This window comes from Peromyscus maniculatus, chromosome 23 (assembly GCF_049852395.1).
Source record: "Peromyscus maniculatus bairdii isolate BWxNUB_F1_BW_parent chromosome 23, HU_Pman_BW_mat_3.1, whole genome shotgun sequence".
In the NCBI taxonomy this organism is placed as follows: Eukaryota; Metazoa; Chordata; class Mammalia; order Rodentia; family Cricetidae; genus Peromyscus; species Peromyscus maniculatus.
The window spans coordinates 12,822,015-12,843,102 of NC_134874.1; the positions used below are offsets into that span (position 1 = coordinate 12,822,015).

General features: G+C 44.1%; 1 protein-coding gene and 1 pseudogene across 8 annotated transcripts in view; one reads left to right on the plus strand and one right to left on the minus strand.

Moving 5' to 3' along the window:
- Hectd4 (HECT domain E3 ubiquitin protein ligase 4) overlaps positions 1-21,088 on the plus strand; it is a 173,616-nt gene that overhangs the window by 368 nt on the left and 152,160 nt on the right. The gene's annotated exons all lie outside the window — the stretch shown is intronic.
- On the minus strand, positions 2-12,831 carry LOC143270624 (nucleophosmin pseudogene; annotated as a pseudogene).

Genomic DNA, 21,088 nt, shown 5'->3' on the forward strand with positions numbered 1-21,088 from the left:
GCTACCTCGGGCGGCGGCAGGTGTGTGTGGGGGGCTCCCGGGAGCATCTTGGGGACCGCGGCCTGGAGCCCCGGCGGCAGCCGCCGCCCCGCCGCTCCCCTCCCCCCACGCGCCGCGCCGGGAGTCCCTTGGCGGGCGCGCCCAGGTGGCTGCGCTCCGGAGACCTTTTGTATTTTTGAACGGTTGCACACGCTCCGCTTCTTTTCAGCCCCAGCCCTGGTGTTGATTTTTTTTTTTTTTTTTTTTTTGTGGGCGCGTGAGTGCACGCGCGCGCGCGCGCGCGTGTGTGTGTGTGTGTGTGTTGGGGAGACCGAGTGACAGCTGCCAGGCTTCTTCCTCCACCCTAAGCAATCCTGCAACCTGTCTGTGCCGTGCCTCGGATGGACACCCGGGCTTTTGTCAGGGAAGCCCGCGCGGTGTGGGCAGAGAGAAAGGGATGCAGCAGCCGAGGCCTGGGAAGGGTCAAGGGCGGGTGTGAGGGTGCGTGAGCGCCTCTGTGTGTGTGTGTGTGTGTGTGTGTGTGTACGTGTACACGCGCGCGCGTGAGTTGCGGGGTCGCCGAAAAGCCCCAGTCTCAGGAGCGGTGGCAGGTGCATGAGCTAGGCTCAACAGTGGTGGTGTTCCACCCCCACCCCCATCCACCCCAAGGAAATCAAATGTGCATATGGTGGATGGGAACTTTCCACCGACTACGCTCAGTTTTGTGTTTGCCTAGAGGTAGGAATGTTGGCTGTCGTGTTTTCATCCAGGCTAGGTGGATGTTGACCCTGCTTCCCCTCCACTTTGTAGGGTGACATTTTTGGGGTGTAGGCTGCATAGAGTGTCGTGAAATTCGTATTGTCGCATGGAGGGTTCCCTGGGGTACGCCGCAGACGGGAGGACCTGTGTGCGGGGAAATCTTTTGTGTTTTGCGGTTTTTCGTGCGCTTTGGCATTCAGTACCGTCGACATTTATAGAAGTGGATCAAAATCCCATTACTGTGTGTCTTTGGAAACGGCCGAGATCCGATCCCGTTCAGCGAGACTCTGGGACGTGCTTGAGATGCGAATGTAGTCCGCTGTGTTTGTGTGTCTGGCTTTGAGGTTGCTTCAGAATTTCCGTTTGTGACTCTTAATTGACATATTTTACAGTCTAGCCACGATAACATGGAAGATATATAAGTTGGTAGAGAATTCCTAGCGTGGAATCATAATACAATTATGTTTTATTTGGGCTTGTTCTATAAAAAGCAAGGTGTGTCTGAGTTAACCGCCTGAAAACTCCAGGGCTCTGATGGTGTGATGGTGGACTCTTTATTTAATGGGTGCTGCTGTGTAAAGGTGGAAAGTGGATGGATGGTGCTCTTTGTTCCTTGGAGACTAACCTAAATTCCCCAGAGCCCAGACTGTTTGATGTATGTGCAATTGAATTTTCGGATTAGAAGGAGCAGAATTATTTTAACAACTGAGTTATTCAGTTAGTGTTCTCAAAATGTTTACTGTATGTATACTGAGTGGATTTGTCAGCTATTTCCAGCAGATTCATTTTAAAGGAAAGACTATGACCTACTATTAGGTTAATTCCTCTCCAAAAGGAGCATGTGAATGAGTGGTGCATATTGGGATTGGCAGTAATGGGGAACTGTTTTGTTTTCATTCCTTTCCAGACTACAGTATCTGGAGAAGCAAGTAGTCTGCTATCCACACACCTATTTAATAATACTCCTTAACTGTATCCCTGTGTCGGGTACTGTCCTGTTAGATTCTAAAAGGACTCTAGGAGCTAAATCGTGTTACTCATTTGCAACAGTTATGTTGTATCTATTGTGTGGTTGCAGCAAGTAAAGAGCAGAGCAAGTGTGCAAGATCTTTATTTTTTTTTATTTATTTGAGACAGAGTGTCACTCTGTAATCCTGGCTGTCCTGGAACTCTATGTAGACTAGGCTGCCCTGGAACTCACAGAGATCTGCTTGTCTCTGCCTCCCAAGTGCTGAGATTAAAAGTGTGCACACCACACTCAGCCTTAAATTGTTTTTTTAATACTTAGAATTAATTCACAGGGATGCTGGGGATCTGAACTCGGATCCATTAGCCATCGAGCAGTCACTCCGGCCCTCAGCTCAGGTTTTCATGCTGCAGAGTGAGTGCCCCACCCACAGAGCTGCCTTCCTAACTCCACTTTGTTTCCTGTCCAGCAACTGTTTCTTTTCATGTTTCAGGAAGATTAGAGTTGATCAGTGTTTTAAAAGGTATCTTTTGGGGTGCTATCAAGCCTGTGAAGTAGTATCTCCCAGATCTCTCCAGTAGATTCTGAAGGAATAGCAGTGTTCTTCATAGGGTTTTGTTTTTTTGTTTTTCTAGACAGTGTAACAGCCCTGGCTGTCCTGGAACTCCCTCTGTAGACCAGGCTGGCCTCAAACTCACATAGATCTGCCTGCCTCTGCCTCCCCAGTGCTGGGATTATTCATAGGGTTTTATAATTATAGAATTCTTCCACTAATGATTTTGAATTATGAATAATGAATATGAACTCAGCTGAATAATTTATGAGGGACAACTGTAATATATAAGACTATAGAGTCACAGAATTTTAGAGTGCAGAAGGGACCTTGGAGATGACGTTTCCCTCATTTTAGAAACTGATCAGGAAGGATTCTGCTTTAGTGGGTGTACCATGTCTAGCTAGGGCAGTAAGATGACCTGGGCCTTCTGCCTCTGGGTTCCAGTGTTCTTTGTACTCTCAGTGCTTTGCGAGGTTACGTGTCAGGTTAAAAAAAAAGAATCTCAGGAGATAAAATGGAGCAGAGCATCTGGAGTAAATTTTCTTCCTTGTATATTATAAATACGTTTTTGAAGAAAAAAAACCAGGCCCACCAATATTAGTATTTTCATAATGCAAGTAGTATCTTGTGGCTTTAGCAGAAAGTGGGGTCTACTGTTTTGGGTGTCGAGGGCATGGCAGTGGATGAAATGAAAGCTTTCTTCTCTAAAAAGCTTATATTCCATCATGAAGATGTAGACTACAGCAATATTAAATATCCTGCATCACAGCCCCACAGTGTCCTTGGACTGGACCCAGGAACTGTTGGATACCCAAACCCACCAGTGCTGAAGCTCTTGTATAAACCATATAGCTTAGCACATAGACTTTGTACAGTTACATATAAGTCATTGCTTTATGGAGTACAAGAAGGCAGTCGTTACATTGCTTAGGAGATAATGATTAGAAATACTTGTGTATGTATGTCCTGTGCCTGGTCACATTGCACACAAACAGGGCAGGGGTAACGTGTTCTAACAGTGAACACTGTGGAGAGGAGCTTTGAAGTGGTGGGAGGTTACAAAGGGGATGCTTACACATCACTCCATGTGTAATCACTCCGCGTGATTGTGTGCATTCTCTGTGGCACTGGCTACAAAGCAAATCTGAGTTTTGCTTTTTGGAAATTTCTCTTCCTCCTCTTCTTTTTAGACTGGGTATCAGTATGTAGACCAGGCCTTGAACTCACAGAGATCCTTCTGCCTCTGCCTGCCCAGTGTAGGGTTTTTTTGTTTTGTTTTGTTTTTGTTTTTTGCTTTTTGTTTGTTTTGTTTTTCAAGACAGGGTTTTTCTGTGCAGTTTTGGTGCCTGTCCTGGATCTCACGCTGTAGACCAGGCTGGCCTTGAACTCACAGAGATTCCCTTGGCTCTGCATCCCAAGTGCTGAGATTAAAGGCATATGCCACCGCCGCCTGGCCCCAGTGCAGGTTTTAAAGGTGTGCGTCACCAGCCCAGCAGTTTCCTGATTAATTTCAATCCACAGTTAGTTGAATGTGAAGATATGGAGCCCACTGGTGTGGAGGACAACTTGTGTGCATGTATGTGCCTCTGTGTGTGCTAGTGCACATGTATGTGATGACAAGTGAAAGTGCTGTGGAGAAGGTAAGCTAGGTCAAGAGATGGGACTTCATGTCATCATATCCAGTGGGCTGGAGAGGAAAGTGCAGGCAGATGAAAGTGCAAGCAGGCCCTTGAGCAGAGTCTGAGGAAGCAAGAGTGTGACATATGGCTGTGGAGCAAAGAGCATCCTATCCAGAGGGGACATCGGGAGCCAAGCATCTCAGAGGAAACTCCTTAGCTTGTTGGGAGCTCTGAGCCCTTATTCAGAAAGCAGAGGGGAGAGAAGAGTGATGGGAGTCAGGAATGCTGATGAAGTGTGGCCTTGGCAGTGAGGGCTTTGAGTCTCACAGTGAATTAAGAATGCAGAGTGGGCCTTATTCTTTTTATATTACTTTTAAAATTAGTAAGCAAGATAATTAATGTCATTGTGACATTTCATACATATGTATTTTGCTTATCTCTCCCCTCCCCTTTTTCTTGTCCTTTGAAAATAGCTGTCTTCTATCTTTGTGATACACATGGTAATCTGCGTTTGAGAAGCTGAAGCAAGAGGATAGAGAAATTGAGGCCAGCCTTTGTTATACCGGGCATGAGTGTGCATGTATATTGTCCTAGCGATGAGCTCTGCAAAGATCATTTTCAAGTATTCAATGCTCTTTGACCATATTCACTCCTCTCGTACCCTCCCCTTCCTCCCTCCCTTTTCCTGATAGAAAATTATTATTTAAACATTGAATAAATATAAACGTAAAGACAAAAGTCTGCGGCTCAGAAGTGGTAGCTCATGGGGCTCAGTGGGAGAGCATTTCCATGGCAAGCACAAAGCCCCACATTCAGTGCCCCCCACCATACACATATACACAACTCAAATACATTGAAACTTAAATTTCATTTCATAGAACATTAGTGTTTTAAATGAAAGTAATCAATAATTTATTGGTTGAAGTTCCAAAAGTTTGCTATTTACTGTTTCATATTTATTTTATAAACTCCACCTGGGAACAAGTCTCTCTATCTCTCTTTCTATCTCTGTCTCTCTGATACACACACACACACACACACACACACACACACACACACTGATAGAAAAGCTATTTTCTCAATGTGTCCAAAATATTTCTTACCCTGTAGTTTATTTGTTAAATTTTCTGCATTTATTTATCTATGTATCTCTATGTATGTATGTATGATCTATTTATCTATTATGGTTTTTTTGCTTATTTGTTTGTTTTTAGTGTTTTCGAGACAGGGTTTCTCTGTGTGGTTTTGGTGTCTGTCCTGGATGTCGCTCTGTAGTCCAGGCTGGCCTCCAACTCACAGAGATCCGCCTGGCTCTGCCTCCTGAGTGCTGGGATTAAAGGCGTGGGCCACCACCGCCCGGCTCTATCTATTATGTTTATGTGGACTTGAATGCTAGGGTGTTTGTGCGGAGGTCAGAGGACAACTTGTGGGAATCAGCTGCCTTTTGACTGGTTGGTTATGGGGATTGAACTCAAGTTGTCAGGCTTGGCAGCAAACACTCTGATCCATAGGGCTATTTCACTGGTCTAGGTAGAGACTTCTTTTAAATTAAAACATTTTCAAAATGAGTGGTTCTCATTTTTCTTTTCTTTATTTTTGTGTGTTACTGGGGATGAAATCCAATTTCTGTAACTGCTCATGGAATGCAAGCACTCTGTTCCTAAACTCCATCTTGAGTCCTGCTTCTCATGGTTGGTGGTTGTGAGGACTTACTCTCCTCCCTCAGCCAGTAACACACTCTCCTTAGCAAGACTGATTAAAAAAAAAAAAGACTTTATTTAATTAAAAATATTCTAAAGATTTCTCTCTTTATGTGTCTGAGGTTGTCTGTGTGCAGTGCCTGGGGAACTCTGAAGAGGGCGTCATACCTCCTAGAACTGGAGTTGCAGATGATTGCAAGTCATCGTGTGGTGCTGGGGACTGAACCCAGGCCCTCTGAAAGAACACGAACCCTTAACCACTGAGCCATCTCTCCAGCCCCCACACAAAGATTTAAGCATGAAAGTTTATGTAAATTTTGTAACTGCTTCAAGCTGGAAACATTCCAAATGTCCAACAGGTGAATAGATAAACAAGTATGGACTATCCATACAGTGGAATAAAAGCAGTACAAAGTCATGTTCTGTTGCTAGGGCATGGGTTTATGCTGGGTGCTAGAATCCAGACACAGCGTACACTGTAAGGTTTTGTTTGTATGAGATTCTAGAAAATACAGACTAGTCTGTGATGAATGCCTTTAGAGAAAGAGGAGGGCCGGGGAGAATTGGGGGGGGGGGGGCGGGGAATGATAGAGGAGCATGAGGAGACTTCTGAGGTGCTGGGTGTTTTGGTTGTGGTGCCATTTCATGTTCATATGTATATGTGTCAAAACAACTCAGATCCTACAGTTTAAATATGTGCAGTTTATTGTATGCCAATTAAATTTCAGTAAGCAAACACAATCTCCACATGCCCAGAGTGTGTTCTGGGTACTGTTTGGGAAGTGAAAGGCAGCAGAGTTTTGTGTGTTGTTTGTTTTGCCGTTTAAGAGAAGAACATTTGGGTTTGGAGCTGCTCAGCTGAAGCAGCCAAGGCTTTGTGTGCTGTGACATGCACACGGAACCTTCCGGACAAGGTTCAGGCTTTAGTTAGTCTGTTCTGGGATGCTATTAGCCCTGTGGAAGAGTTCAGAGCTGAGCTTCTAGAATTCCAGATTTTAGCATGGGGAGATAATGCATAAACTGTCCTCGTTCACTAGTAGTTTCTTCTTGGCACGCTGCCATCAAGCACTGATGCAAGTCACTTGAGTTCTGTGAACTTGGATGAAAGGCTCAGCAAGCCAGAGCATGAAGTAAGGATGAAGATGTGAGGATTGTCAGGGGCAGTATGGCCAAGGGTTGAAAGTCACATCTTGTTGTTTTGAGATGGGGTCTTGTATAGATAGCCCCAGCTGGCCTTGAACTTAGCTGAGGATGACCTTGGTCTTCCTGCCTCTCCAGAGTTCCGGCAGTGGGGTTACAGGTGTGCTCCACCACAGTCGGCTTGGCATACCGTCTTTGTCAGCGCTCTCAACACTTCTGCCACCACTATGGCAATAGCACATTGTACTTCATGCCAGGCCTTTGTGAAATTCTTCATGGCTATTGTCGAATTTCATCTCCACAAAAGCCATCTGAGGTTGGTTATTGTTATCTACCCCATCCCCAGTGCAGAAACTGCGGTGTAAATAAAATTAAGTAACCTGGCAGAGATCAGAGATCACAGGGGCAAAGCAGAGGCTGGAATCTGTTTGGTTCCAGCCTGGGGTTCATGTTCTTAACATAGTAATAGCCCTTGTTTTAGAAATGTCAGGTGTGGGGATGTACTCCATTGGTAGAGGGCTTGCCTCATGCACACAAAGCCCTGGGTTTTATTCCTAGTGCTGCATAAACCAGCATGGTGGCACTCTTCTTTAATCCTAGCTTTCAGGAAGTAGGGACAGGAGGATCAGAAATTGAAGGTCATTCTTGGCTGCACATCAAGCTTAAAGCTAGCCTGGGCTACATGAGACTATCTCCAAAAATAAACAAATTAAAAAAATCTATTGCTCAGGTGTGGTGCTACATGACTACAACCCCTGCATTCAGGAGAATTGCTCTAAGTCAGAGGCCTGCCTGGGCCACATAGTGAGACAGGCTGGGCATGGCAATGCATACTTATAATCCCTGCACTTGGGAAGCTGAGGCAGGATTGCCATGAGTTCTAGTCAGCCTGGACTATAGAGCCGAGACCGTGTCTCAGTGCTCCCTGCCCCACCACAACGAAAATGTATCTTATTATTTTTTAGTAAGATACTATGTTGCTGTTTCTGGAAAGTTCTTTTATGCATATCCATCAGCTGGTCACAGAAAGTAAAACCATCTTACCTACATATTTCTTTTTCTAGCAGCAGAGAGTTTTTTTTTTTTTTTTTTTAAGTAATCCCCCTGCAGTTTTCTTGCCTCACAACTTATTTACAGTGTGGGGAGGTGCATGAGGTAATAACTGGTCTTCACTTCAGTCTTTCTCCTATTGTATGTTCAAACGCTTTCTAAATAAATCAGCTCTGATTGTCTGTGTTCTTGGCTTCCATATTGACTGTCCCTGTTGGGTATGGCTCCTGGGTGGATGTCCTGTACCTGTTCTTTCCTAGGCTGTAGGTGCCTGTGTGTCAGTTATGTGCAAGGACTATCAGTTTCCCAAAGCATCTTTTCTCCTTCCTCTCCTGCTCCCATCTTCCTTTACATCAGTGGTTGTGGGATGAACACAAGGAGTATACCTGCTTCACAAGATGTTTAGTCAGTAGTTCCAAAGGAATGTAAATAACAGCATGTGACCAACTATGGTTATTTCAAAAGGAGAGGAGGAGGCTGCAGGAATTACATAAAAAAAAAAATTGCTACTTTTTTTTCTTTTTTCTTTTTTTTTTTTTTGGTTTTTCGAGACAGGGTTTCTCTGTGTAGCTTTGCGCCTTTCCTGAAACTCACTTGGTAGCCCAGGCTGGCCTCGAACTCACAGAGATCTGCCTGTCTCTGCCTCCCGAGTGCTGGGACTAAAGGCATGCGCCACCACCGCCCGGCTGCTACCTTTTTTTTTTTTTTTTTTTTTTTTTGAGACAGAGCCTTACTATGTAGATCAGGTTGGTCTGGAACTCACAGAGATCCTCCTGCCTCTCCAGTACTGGGATTAAGGGAATGTGCCACCATGCCTGGCACATAACTGATATTTCTGATCCCTAGATGATCAAATTATCTTCATCCCACATTCTTAGCATAACTTCATGTGCAAAGTCTCCTTTGCCATATCTATACCTTCTAGAGATTGGGGCGGGGACATTTCAGAAGGTGCCATTTTTGATCTCAGCACAGTGGGTATTTTGGTTGTTTCTTATTATCAAAACCAGTCCTTTGGGGCCTCTTTCTGTATGTCTGAATTGCATGAAGGAATGTTTCTCTAGGGTAGATTTGAGACATTAAGGTGGCCATTGTAAATTTTAATGGATACTGCCAAATCAATTTCCCAAGTGGCTGTACCTGTAGTCAGAAGTTTTCCTGTGTCCCGTCCGTTCTCACAGCTGCTCAGACCCAAGTAAACACACAGAGGCTTATATTAATTATGAACTGAATGGCCTATGGCTCTAGCTTCTTACTAGCTAGCTCTTATATCTTAAATTAACCCATTTCTATTAATCTATGTTTTGCCATGTATTCCGTGGCTTTACCAGTCAGCTGGCGTGTTGTTCCTTGGGTGGCAGGCTGATGTCTCTCCCCACCTTCCTCCTGTCTCTCTGCTTGCATTTCCCATCTGCCTCTAAGCTGCCTTGCCATAGGCCAAAAGAACTTTACTTACTAGCCAATGGGAGCAACACATATTCACAGCATACAGAAAGACATCCCACATGACAGGTGGATGGATCTCTGTGAGCTTGAGGTCAGCCTGGTCTACAGAGTGAGTTCCAGGACAGCCAGGGCTACCCAGGGAAACTATGTCTTAAAAAGCCAAAATAAATAGGATAAATAAGATAAATAAATAAATAAAAATTTATTGTTACTATGTGTGTTATATGGGGTATATATGAGCAGATTCAGGCATATCATAGTATATATGTGGAGGTCAGAGGAATTAGTTTTTTTTTTTTTTTTTTTTTTTTTTTGAGACAGGGTTTCTCTGTGTAGCTTTGCGCCTTTCCTGGGACTCACTTGGTAGCCCAGGCTGGCCTCGAACTCACAGAGATCCGCCTGCCTCTGCCTCCCGAGTGCTGGGATTAAAGGCGTGCGCCACCACCGCCCGGCAGCAGGAATTAGTTTTTTTTCCTCCTTTGTTGTGTTCCGGGGATAAAACTCAGGTTGTCAGGCTTTCGTGGCAAGTGCTTTTACCCACCCACTGTTGGCCCTTAATTGCCCCCTCCCCCCGCCTTTTTTATTTTGAAGACAGGGTGGGTTTCTCTAATGTAGCCCTGGCTGCCCTGGAACTCACAAAAGTCTGTCTAACTCTACCTTTCAATTGTTGAGATTAAATGATTTTTTTTTAATTTTATGATCATTGATGTTTTGCCTGTATGCATGTCTGTGTGAGCGTGTTAGAAGCCCTGGAACTGGAGTCATAGACAGGTGTGAACTGCCATGTGGGTACCAGGAATTGAACCCAGGTCCTCTAGAAGAGCAGCCAGTGAGTGCTCTTAACCATTGAGCCATCCCTTAGTCCCTACCTGTTTCAGAGCCCTCCAGGCTGGTACACCCCACCCCCACCCTAAACTTCTCCAGCCCAGGGACTGGGCTGCTCTTCCCCCAGCTGCCCTTTCCTATATAATCCAGCCGTTTTGGTTATCTGCTCTCTTTTGGTCTACCTTTACCTTCCTGGTCCCTTGGTCTCCTCCTCCTCTCTCTCCCTGCCCCCTGTCCTCACATGGCCTGGCTCAATCTGGCCATGTTCTCTTCGGACTCTCCAAGGTGTCCCTGCCTCTGACTGTGTTTTCCCTTTTATCTACAATAAACTTTCTCCTCCACCATACCTAGGAGCAGCCATATCCTTTCCTTTATTATTATTTTTCATTTATCTGGTACTGAAACCCAGGACCAGTCATGTCCTTTCTTTTTTATTTCTTTTTCTCATTAAGACAGGTTATAACATAAAGGTATATTTATAGTAACATATGATTTCTCTCCCAGTGTTATTGACTATTTGTGTGGAACTTTGAAGTTCATGTTCCATGATGGGATACTTTGCAGTGCAGGCATCTGAATCCCCAGTGTTTCACCCCAACATTTGCACTACTAGGTCAAAGCATTGTGTGTGGCAATTTTAGGTTAGCAGTAAGGAATTGCATAATTTGCAAACTATTTCATGCAAATTGTGGGTTTAGGAACTCTAACAACTACAGATGCTTCATTCAAGTGGTGGTTTTATGCTAACAAAATGTTGACATTTGGTTTATATTTATAATGGTGTCTTGTGTTCTGTATGTGCTTTGTGTGTATTTGTGGTTTGCATTACTGATTACAGATGCACAAAATCTAATGCAATACATGTAGTTATTTACTGGATGGCTTAGAAAAACCAGGACCTCTTGTGTCCTGTGACTATTGATATATTTGCTTTGTTTTGCTCTCCCTCCCCCCTTTCTCCCCCCTCTCTCCCTTCCTTCATTCCTGTTTGTCTCTTTTCTTTCTGAGACAAGGCCTCGCTTATATAGACCAGGCCAACCTTTAACTCATGATCCTCTTCCTTGAGCCTCCTGATTTTATGAGTGTGTGTCACCAGACCCTGCAATGTGTGCGTTTGTTTTGTTGTTTGTTTTTTAAGGTTTTTTTGTTTCTTTGTTTGTTTGTTTGAGACAGGGTTTCTCTGTATAGCTTTAGAGCCTTTCCTGGAACTCACTCTGTAGCCCAGGCTGGCCTCGAACTCACAGAGATCTGCGTGCCCCCCCCCCCCCCTTCCAAGTGCTGAGATTAAAGGTGTGCACCACCACTGCCCGGTTTGTGTGTGCTTTTCTTAACATTGGGTTGAACTAGTTACTGAAGTTAAAGAAGACTGCGTCAGGGTTTGCATTCAAACATGGGCACATTTAATAGGAAGGTTTTATTATCCCCACCTCACTTCTCTGCGAGTTACAGAGGCACTGCAGGGCGGAAAGGTGAAAATGTATTTTGGGAACCTTAGAGGAAACTTTTCCCCAGGTGACCTATATAAACAAAAGTTTCTTTTTCCTCAGGGATTTTTTTTTCCTTCATTCAAAAATGTATTGAGCAGCTAAGGATACAAAGGTATTACTAAAACATGGTCAGAGATGAGGCATATGCACAGGTGTAGAAAGCAGTCAAGTTCTCTGCATCACAAGAGTGAAAGAAAAATGCTTTAGGAAAACAAGAGATTGCTTCCAGTGTGCAAGGCAGGAATGGATGGCCAATCAGGAAAGGGGATTGAGATGAGACTAGGAGACTTCAGTCTGGATTGTTGATGGTACTCAGTAGGCACCATATTTGTTTCTCCTTTCCTCTCTCCCCATCTTTGGGCTTAATTTACCAGTAGTGCCCAGGACTGTTCAGTGCACTTGTTCTATACTTGCTTGCATTTTTGCTGTAATGTCTTCTACAGAACTAGTTCCTTTTGGTGTTTTAGGAGTTTCTGTTCTTTTGAAGGACTCTTAACCCTTTGATCTTGGTGTTGATGGTTTTAAGTCTTTTCCATTTTGGTTTGATTTTTGTGCACTTTTGGCTGGGGTATCTTGTATAGATTTCTTCACTGGAACTTTTTCTTCAGCTTCCTGGTTATAAAAATCATCATCATCATCTTCATCAAGTTTTGCTTTTTTCTGCAGAACCTTATTACCACCTCCAGGAGCAGATCATTTTCCAGGCATACTTGAGTTTTATGGGGTGAGGGATTTAGCTCGGTGGTAGAGCGCTTGCCTAGCAAGCACAAGGCCCTGGGTTGGGTCCTCAGCTCTAGGAAAAAAAAAGAGTTTTACATCCTCCTCATCTTCATCTTCTGACTCTGCATCTTCCTCTACAGCTACTAGGTGCTGTCCACTGATGTGCACAGGCCCCGAACCACACTTCAACCTTAAGACCACAGGTGGTGCAATTTCAAAGCCCCCAAGAGAAACTGTTGGTTGTACAGACATTTTCAAAGTTGCCAGTGTCACTTTAATTGGACTGCCTTCATAGTTCATTGCTTCTGCCTCTACGATGTGCAATTCGTCTTTTGCCCCTGCCCCTAAACTAACCGTTCTTAGTGATAACTGGTGCTCATTCTCATCATTATCCACCTTAAAGTGATAATCCTTGTCAGCTTTTAGTTCACAACCGAAAAGGTAGTTCTGAGGCCTGAGAGGGCTCAGGTCCATGTCCATCGAGTCTTCCATGAGGTGGAGGCGCGCACTTCGGTGTGAGAGAAGTCGGACGGAGGGAACTGCCCACTGCTCCGCAGAACAGACATGCAGGACAGAATCACGCCAGGGCTCCTCAGGGATTTTTAATTTGAATAGAATTTAGGGTTCTGTGAACTTGGGTGAGCGTTTCACAGACTGAGCTGAAACTCAGCATTTCCTTCAGTTATGAGTGAAGCGGACAGAGTGGGAGCTGTGACTTTGTAAGCAGTAGAAATCATAGGTACTGTCACCCCCGCGGTTTCTGTGTAGGAGCTAGCTTGTAACGCTGGTTATGTTTGCTGGTCTTAAGAAGTTGTGGTCCTGCTAGAGCTTGTTCAGTGTGCTGATATGTACAGGGCTTATGTGATAACACCAGCATGGAAAGCTTGTTTCTTTGGCTAGTTGTGGTAACTGTATTTCACTATGATGGGGTTCCCGTGTTTTGTTTTGCCTCCCCCCCCCCCCCCAGTGCTGAGGATTATACCCAAAGCCTTGTGCATTCCAGGCAAGCTCTCTAAATTGAAAGGTAACCCTAGTCCTTAGTCCCTGTAGTTAATTTTTGACTCATTCAAAATTGTTACCTGGGAAAGGCCCATAGGCATCTCAACTGGAAATGAGCAAACAGACTCTTTCTCCCTGTGTCTCCCACATTTTAGTCCAAGTTTATGATGAACATGTGATGTGCTAATTGTTTGATGTACAAATGACCACACATCTGGAAACCTCTGTATAGTTCTGTGGTAGAATTGTTACCTTTCTGTAAACTTTCTATGACCTGTTGATGTTGAGCAGGGCTGGATTTCTTAGATGATCTGTCTGACTTCCTTCCATTTGCAAAACATTGTACCATTAGTAAGGAAGCTGTATTTGTCTTTCTTTTGTCCCTTTGAGTCAGGGTATGAGATGTGGCCCAGATTGATCTGGGACTCGTCATTCCTTTGTCTCAGCTTGCAGGTGCTGCAGGTATGTCTCACTAACCCTTGCTAACAAAGCTATTATTTTGTTTGTTTGTTTTTTGTTTTCCCAGACAGGGTTTCTCTGTTTGGTTTTGGCTGGATCTCGCTCTGTAGACGAGGCTGGCTTGGAACTCACAGAGATCCGCCTGGCTCTGCCTCCCGAGGGCTGGGATTAAAGGTGTGTGCCACCACTGCCAGGCTTTACTTTATGTTTAAGGTTGCTTTGCCTGCATGTATGTTTGTGCACCACCTGTGTGCCTGGTGTCCTTGGAGGCCAGAGGAACTCTAGATCTTCTAGAGCTGGAGAGATGGTTGTGAGCAGCCATGTGGGTCCTGGGATTCTAATCCTGATCCTCTGTAAAAGTAGCCTGTGCTCTTGACTGCTGACACATCTGTCTGGTCCAGGAAGCCTTTTTTTTTTTTTTTTTTTTTTTTTTCAAGACAGGGTTTCTTTGTGTGGTCCTGACTGTCCTGGAACTCCCTCTGTAGACCAGACTGGCCATGAACTCACAGAGTTCTGCCTGCTTCTGCCTCCCAAGTGCTGGAATTAAAGACGTGCGCCACTACCAACCAGCTTCAGGAAGCAATTTTTTTTAAAGAAGATAAAACGCTAATAATAATAATAATAATAATAATAATAATAATAATAATAATAATAACATCTCTCCCACCCTTGCCCCTGCCCCTTTGCTTTACTGAGACCAGGTCTCTTTCAGCCAGACTGGCCTCTAATTTAGTGTGTAGCAGAGTCTAATCTTGAGCTCCTGAACTGTTAGCCTCCACTTCCCAAGTGCTTGGGTTACAGCCCTGAACCATAATGCCTAGCCCTTTGTTGGAGTCTTGGACTTGTAAGGAAGAGCCTTTCCAACAGTGTCCTTGTGGTTGCCTCCCGGGAGAAGTGGTTTAAGACGAGACACTCCACTGTCACCTGTCTAGAATTCAGTCGTGCAGCTGTGCTTTCTTCATCCTTCAAAGTGCGCTTTTGTATTTGTGTTGTGGAGGTTCTTTACCCAGACACCTTCCAGAATTCTGCAGCCCTGTTGTCACTGCTGTCCACAGGCAGCTGTTAGCGCTTGAAATGTGGTTAGTCAGTGCTCTATCCTGCCCCCCAGAACTATGTTCTCTGTTGTCAACCAGAGTCCAACCAGATTATCACCTTAATTACTAGGGTAACAGTATGGTTTAGTTTGTTTGATACAAGGTGTCATTGTATAGCCCTAGCTGTCCTGAAATTCCTTAGGTAGGTCAGACTAGCCTTAAACTTGTGGTGATCCTTCTGAGTTGGAGTCACTAGTGCTGGTATTAGAGGTGTGCACCACTATGCCCAGCCTCTCTAAGTCTTTCTATTTGGTGCCACACCTCCCCCTTCCTGCTTCTGGAGCTAACTGATAAATATGTATCTGTGTAGTACTGGCATCTTCATACACAGCACAACAGATGTTCTGGTTTTGTCCCCGTTGCCCCCAACCCCCAATACAAAGTTTGTGTAGTCTTGTCTGTCTTGAATGCCCTTTGTAGCCCAGGCTACAGAGATCCTCCTGCCTCTGCCTCCTAAGTACTAGGATCAAAGGTGTTCGCCACCACTGCCTGATACAATTGTTCTGTTGTATGCTTTGAGCATCATTTGGATTAGGTGTTTGTTTTTTTTTTTCTCCCCTTGGTAGTTCCCAGGGCCTTGCTCTTTCGAGGTAGATGTACCACTAAGCTGTTCTCCCAGCCCTGCCTGTCATTTTTGGAGCTCACACTATGAATGGCACAGACTGTCATTCCTAGGGATTTAAAGGATGATGATGTTAGTGACAACCTGGAACTTTAGACTGAAGGAATCTTCAGGGGTTGTGTATGGACATGGAAGGAGCTAGGTATAAATATCCACAACATATCTAGATGAGTTTTAGCCCAGGACTGCCACTTACCAGAACTACTCCTTGGAGCTGGGCCTGTAGCTCATTTGGTAAAATGCTTGCCTAGCATGTTTGAGGTCCTGGGTTCCATCCCCAGCATCACATAAAATTGGGTATGTTGAATATGTTATACCTGTAATTTGAGCACTCAGGAGGTGGAAGAAGGAGGATAAGACATTACAAATCATCCTTAGTGCCCGGTGGTGGTGGTGGCGCACGCCCTTAATCCCAGCACTCAAGAGGCAGAGGCAGATGGATCTCTGAGTTCGAGGCCAGCCTCATCCAGGGAGGGAGTTCCAGGACAGCCAGGGCTACACAGAGAAACCCTGTCTCAAAACAAAACAAAACAACAAAAAAATCATTGTTGGCTACAAAGTAAGTTTGAGGCCAGCCTGGGCTACATGAGACATTATCTCAAAAACAAAAGCAACTAAAATCTTTCTACTTCTTGTTTATGAAATATTCTCCTGTGAGGGTAAATGATAGTTATAAATGAATGAAATAAATGAGGCAACTTACCCAGAATAGCAACTAGCACATGACATTTAATAATAACACCATATGTGACAAGCTTTGATATTGAAACACCCATTATAATTCAAATACTGGATTCTTCAATTGGCGTGGTACATTCTAAAATCATGCAGTAGCATGGATTAATAGCTATCCCTCAATTTCTTTAAAACTTTGAAAAATTAGGTTATTGTTTTTATTGATAGTTAAATAAGTATGTACTGCCTTGGTCTTATTTTCAACAGGAATAATATTGTTGGTTATTTTTAGTATAAACATATCAGACAAAGTGTAATTTATTCCTGCAGGCTGAACTTCAAGAATTTTTATGAAGGGATCTCTTATATATTCTAATATTTTCCTTTCTCTCTGTTGTCTTTTTTATTTTCTTCTGTGTTGACATATCAGGTCATTCAAGATATTTAATTATTGAGAATTGCCCCTCAGGGGAACATCATTCTGGGATGATGATGCTTCAAACACAGATTCTTTGGTGACAGAAATTCTTTGATGATAGAAAATGTTTAAGTGTTAAAAGTTCTTCCATGTGTTCATACATTCATTAGGCCATCTGCAGATGCAGAGCAGGTATGCAATGTGGTCTCTTAGTCATGTCCATTGTTATTTAAAGCAGAAGGTCTCATTATGTAACCCAGACCCGCTCAGAACTTTGCTATGTAGCAGAAGCTGTCCTTGCTTTCTTCATCCTCCTGTGACCCCCTCCTAAGTACTGGGATCACAGGCATGTGCCTCCATGACTAGTTTATGTGGTACTGGGGATCAAAACCTGGGCTTCCTGTGTACAATTAAGCGATCTACCAACTGAACTACATCTCTTAGCCCAACTCTGCTTATTTTCAAACACAAATCACTTTTCAAAAAGAAAAAAATCCGCGCCGCGGGCCGCCCCCCCCCCCCCCCACCGTGGTGTCAGTGGGAAAGATGTTTGTTATCTAGAGGGCTCAGGGGGTAAAGGTGCTTGTCTAACTGGTGACATGAGGTTGATCCCTGGAACCATGTAAAGGTAGATTTCACAGACATGTCTTGACTGCCACTAGTGTATGTACAATGGCACATGTATGCCCCCACAAACATGTACATGTACACATCACACACAGCAATAATAAACAAAATATGAATTTACTTTTATGTTGAAGAGAGATACACGCAGAAATATAATACATAGTGGGCTAGAGAGACAAAGAGGACTCCAATTCTGTTATCATCTCCCATGTGGAGTGGCTAACAACTGCCTGTAATTCCAGCTCCAGGAGATTAGTCTCTCCTCTGGTTTCCAAGTGCACCCACATTCATGTGTACATACCCATACACAAACACGCATATAAACATATTATCCTGGCTGTTTTGTTTGGCTTTTTTTTTTTTTTTCAGCTTGATATGAGAGTTATTTGGGAAGAGGAACTTCAGTTAAGAAAATGCCTCCATCAGATTGTCTGTAGGCAGGTCTATAGAGATTTTTTTTTGATTAATGATTGATGTGGGAGGGCCCAGCTCACTGCAGGAAATGCCACGTCTAGGCAGGTGGCCCTGTGTAATATAAGAAGCAAGATGGGGCTGGGGAGATGGCTCAGTGGGTAAAGTGCTTGCCACACAAGCATGAGGACCTGAGTTCAATTCCGGGCACCACATAAAAAGCCAGGTGTGTTATGCTAGGATTGGCAGATGCAGATGTCTAGGCTCAACGGCCAGATAGCCCAGTCTTTTTTTTTTTTTTTTTTTAGATTTATTTATTTATTATGTATACAGGAGAGGGCACCAGATCTCATTACAGATGGTTGTGAGCCACCATGTGGGTGCTGGGAATTGAACTCAGGACCCCTGGAAGAGCAGTCAGTGCTCTTAACCTCTGAGCCATCTCTCCAGCCCCGACAGCCCAGTCTTAAAGAAAAAAAAAATGGTGGATGGTGTCTGACTTCTAGCCTCCACACACATGCATCTACAAGTGCACCTGAATAATACACACACACACACACACACACACACACACACACACACACACACACTGGGGTGGGGGGCAGGGAAGAAGCAAGCTGAGTGTCTGGAGAGAGAGCTCATATGCTAAGAGCACTGATTATACTTCCAGAAGACCTGGATTTGATTCCCAGCACCCACATGGTGGCTGCCAACCATTTGTAACCTTTGTTCTAGGGGATTCAACACCTTCTGACTTCCGCAAGCACCAGGAATTCATATGGTGCACAGACATATGTACAGGCAAAATATTCATATACATAAAAATGAACAAGAAAGGAGAGTTGGAGGGAGGGAGCCAGGCGGATCTTTGTGAGTTCGAGGCCAGCCTGGTCTACAGAGCGAGATCCAGGACAGACACCAAAACTACACAGAGAAACCCTGTCTCGAAAAAACAAACAAACAAAAACAACAACCAAGAAGGAAATATAATACATACACATATTATGTTTTGGTTCCTGTTAATCAGAGCATTTGGTATGCCACTGTACCCTTCTTAGCAAGATTCACAGCAGCTAGCTTTATCTATAAGTACTGTGTATATCAGATGTTACCTTCTGAGGAAGAGGGAACAAGGTTCCCTGGGGCCTTTGTCAGGTGCTTGTCAGTGGCTTTGGAAAGCTGATAGCTGCAGTCCGATGATAGCTGTAGTACGGCTGAGGCTTGTTTCTTGTTTCTTTTCGGACGGACGCAGTGTCCTGCCAGTCAAGATGCCCCTTGTAGTTTTAGCAGTTCTTTGATAGTCTTTGGGATTGGAGTGGTCTTGTCTTTCCTTGTATTTTAGTCAACTCAGACTGTAGTTGAGTTTATCTGTGACAATAAAAACAGACTGGGTGGCTGTTAACAGACTGGCGCAGACCAGTGGGGGACTTGGTTCTCCTCTGGGTCACACAGGGGGTGTCAGTGACTAAGCCAGATGACCTAACCAACTTCTTGAGGAGCAGTTAAGGGTACAGTGCCTTTTGCTGTGTTTCATCTTGGTAAATTAAACAAACAAAAATACTTATTTGGTGGGGCAGTGGTAGTGCATGCCTTTAATCTCATCTCTTGGGAGGCAGAGGCAAAAGGATCTCTGTAAGTTCGAGGCCAGCCTGGTCTACAGAGCTATTTCCAGGATAGGCTTCAAAGCTACACAGAGAAATCTTGTCTCGAAAAACAAAAAACAAAACAAAACAAAAATCCAGTGTGTATCTGTTCTGCAGTCATTGAAATCAAAGGAGGGAACACATCATGGAAAAATGTGGAAGACAGATTAACAACTACTATTTCTTTTTTTTTTTAAGGATTTATTTATTTTTCTTTATGTGTATGAGTTTTTGCCTGCATGTATGTATGTGTATCAGGTGTCAGATCCCTTGGAATTGGAGTTACACATGGTCGTGAGCCTATACATTGATGTTGGGAATTAAACCTGGGTCCTCTGGTAAAGCAGCCATAGTATGTCATATGCTCTATGAGAGAGATGGTAAAAATAAAACCATCAGTAAGTGGGTTACTAATGTACAACTCAGGGAAGGGTATAGATTTGTGGAAACGTCCATCACCTTAGAAAGGTAGCTATCTAGAAAGAGTCACCTGCCTCTGGGTGCTCCTGAGAGTATAAGGCTGTATGTGAATCCCTGCACTTGTAGAATTTTGCCTCTTAAGTGCCATAAGCACTGTTTACTCATGCCGTTGCTAAGGAGGTGTACTGGCATCCTTAGCAAATGTAAGCTTATGTTCATCAGCATAGTATTCCCAGGAATGTTAGGCTATGTCTGTCATGAGTTGTTCACAAACACACCAAGTTAACTAACACCTTTCATTTTTACCTTCTTGCCCTTTCTACCAATTGACTGAGACAGGCTTTTATGTAGTCCAGGCTGGCCTCAAGTTCACTATTTAGCTGAGGATAACCTTGAACTTGTGATCTTCCTTTACCTCCCATGTACTGGGAGTACAGGTGCGCACCACTATTGTCCCATTTTGTGTGGTGCCGGAGGTCAAGCCCAGGGCTCTGTGCATGCTAGGCAAGCACTCTACCAACTGAACCACCTTAAGGCACCCTTTCCTGTTTACTAAAGTAAACAGAACTATGAAACCCTCTGTATCTATCCAGCCACTAGCAATGGTATATAGGCAGATGTAGAGTTTTCTAAAATGGTTTTTGGCGTATCTGCTTCAGTAGTCTTCTTTCTTAAAGCACTCATTCGGTATTTCACTATTAAAAGATTCTTTAAATTGCTTAGCTAGAAAGCTCTCCATGTTGTGAGTCATGGTTTGGAGACAGCAGGAGGAAGCCGCCGGCTGTGCCCTTTTCCTTATCTGTGTCCTGACAGGCAGCAGGCGAGAACCTTACTCCGCCCCGTGTTTGGAGAGCCTGATAGTGTCCGGCCACACTTCTGACTGCATAGCTAGAGCCCTCTCCCCTTCCTACACCAGGAGCCTTCTTCTTGCTTACGCTCCAATTACTTTGGAAACAGGAGATTTGAATTCTGTCTGAAACTGATACAGCAGATTGGGAAGGGCAGCAAGGGCTGGCCATCTGATGCTCCTACACAGACACACAGGTGCCTGCTTAAGGTTTGCTATCAGATTCATTCCCTTACCCGAAAGACTAACTTTTTCTTTCACTCTGCCTTGAGAGTGGCTTACACAAATGAAAAGATTCTAGTGTTACCCCAGTGAGATAGAGGGGCTCCATCCATCCCTTTATAGAACTCCTCCTCTAAAGTGAGGCATGGTGGTGGCATATAACTGTAATCTAAGCACTCTAGCCTGGCCTGTATGAGACCATGTCAAATAAAAAGCAAATTCTTATGTTAATATAGTTTACATATCAGTATCAAAGAAAACAAGCCAAATGTATTCCTCTTCCTATAGACTAGGAAACAAGGTATCCAGTGACCCAGCCGAGTGTACATTTTGAATGGAGAAGGTGACTTCCTTGCCATTTCCATTCTCCCAGATTTCTACCATGAAAGCATTCTTCCTTAGG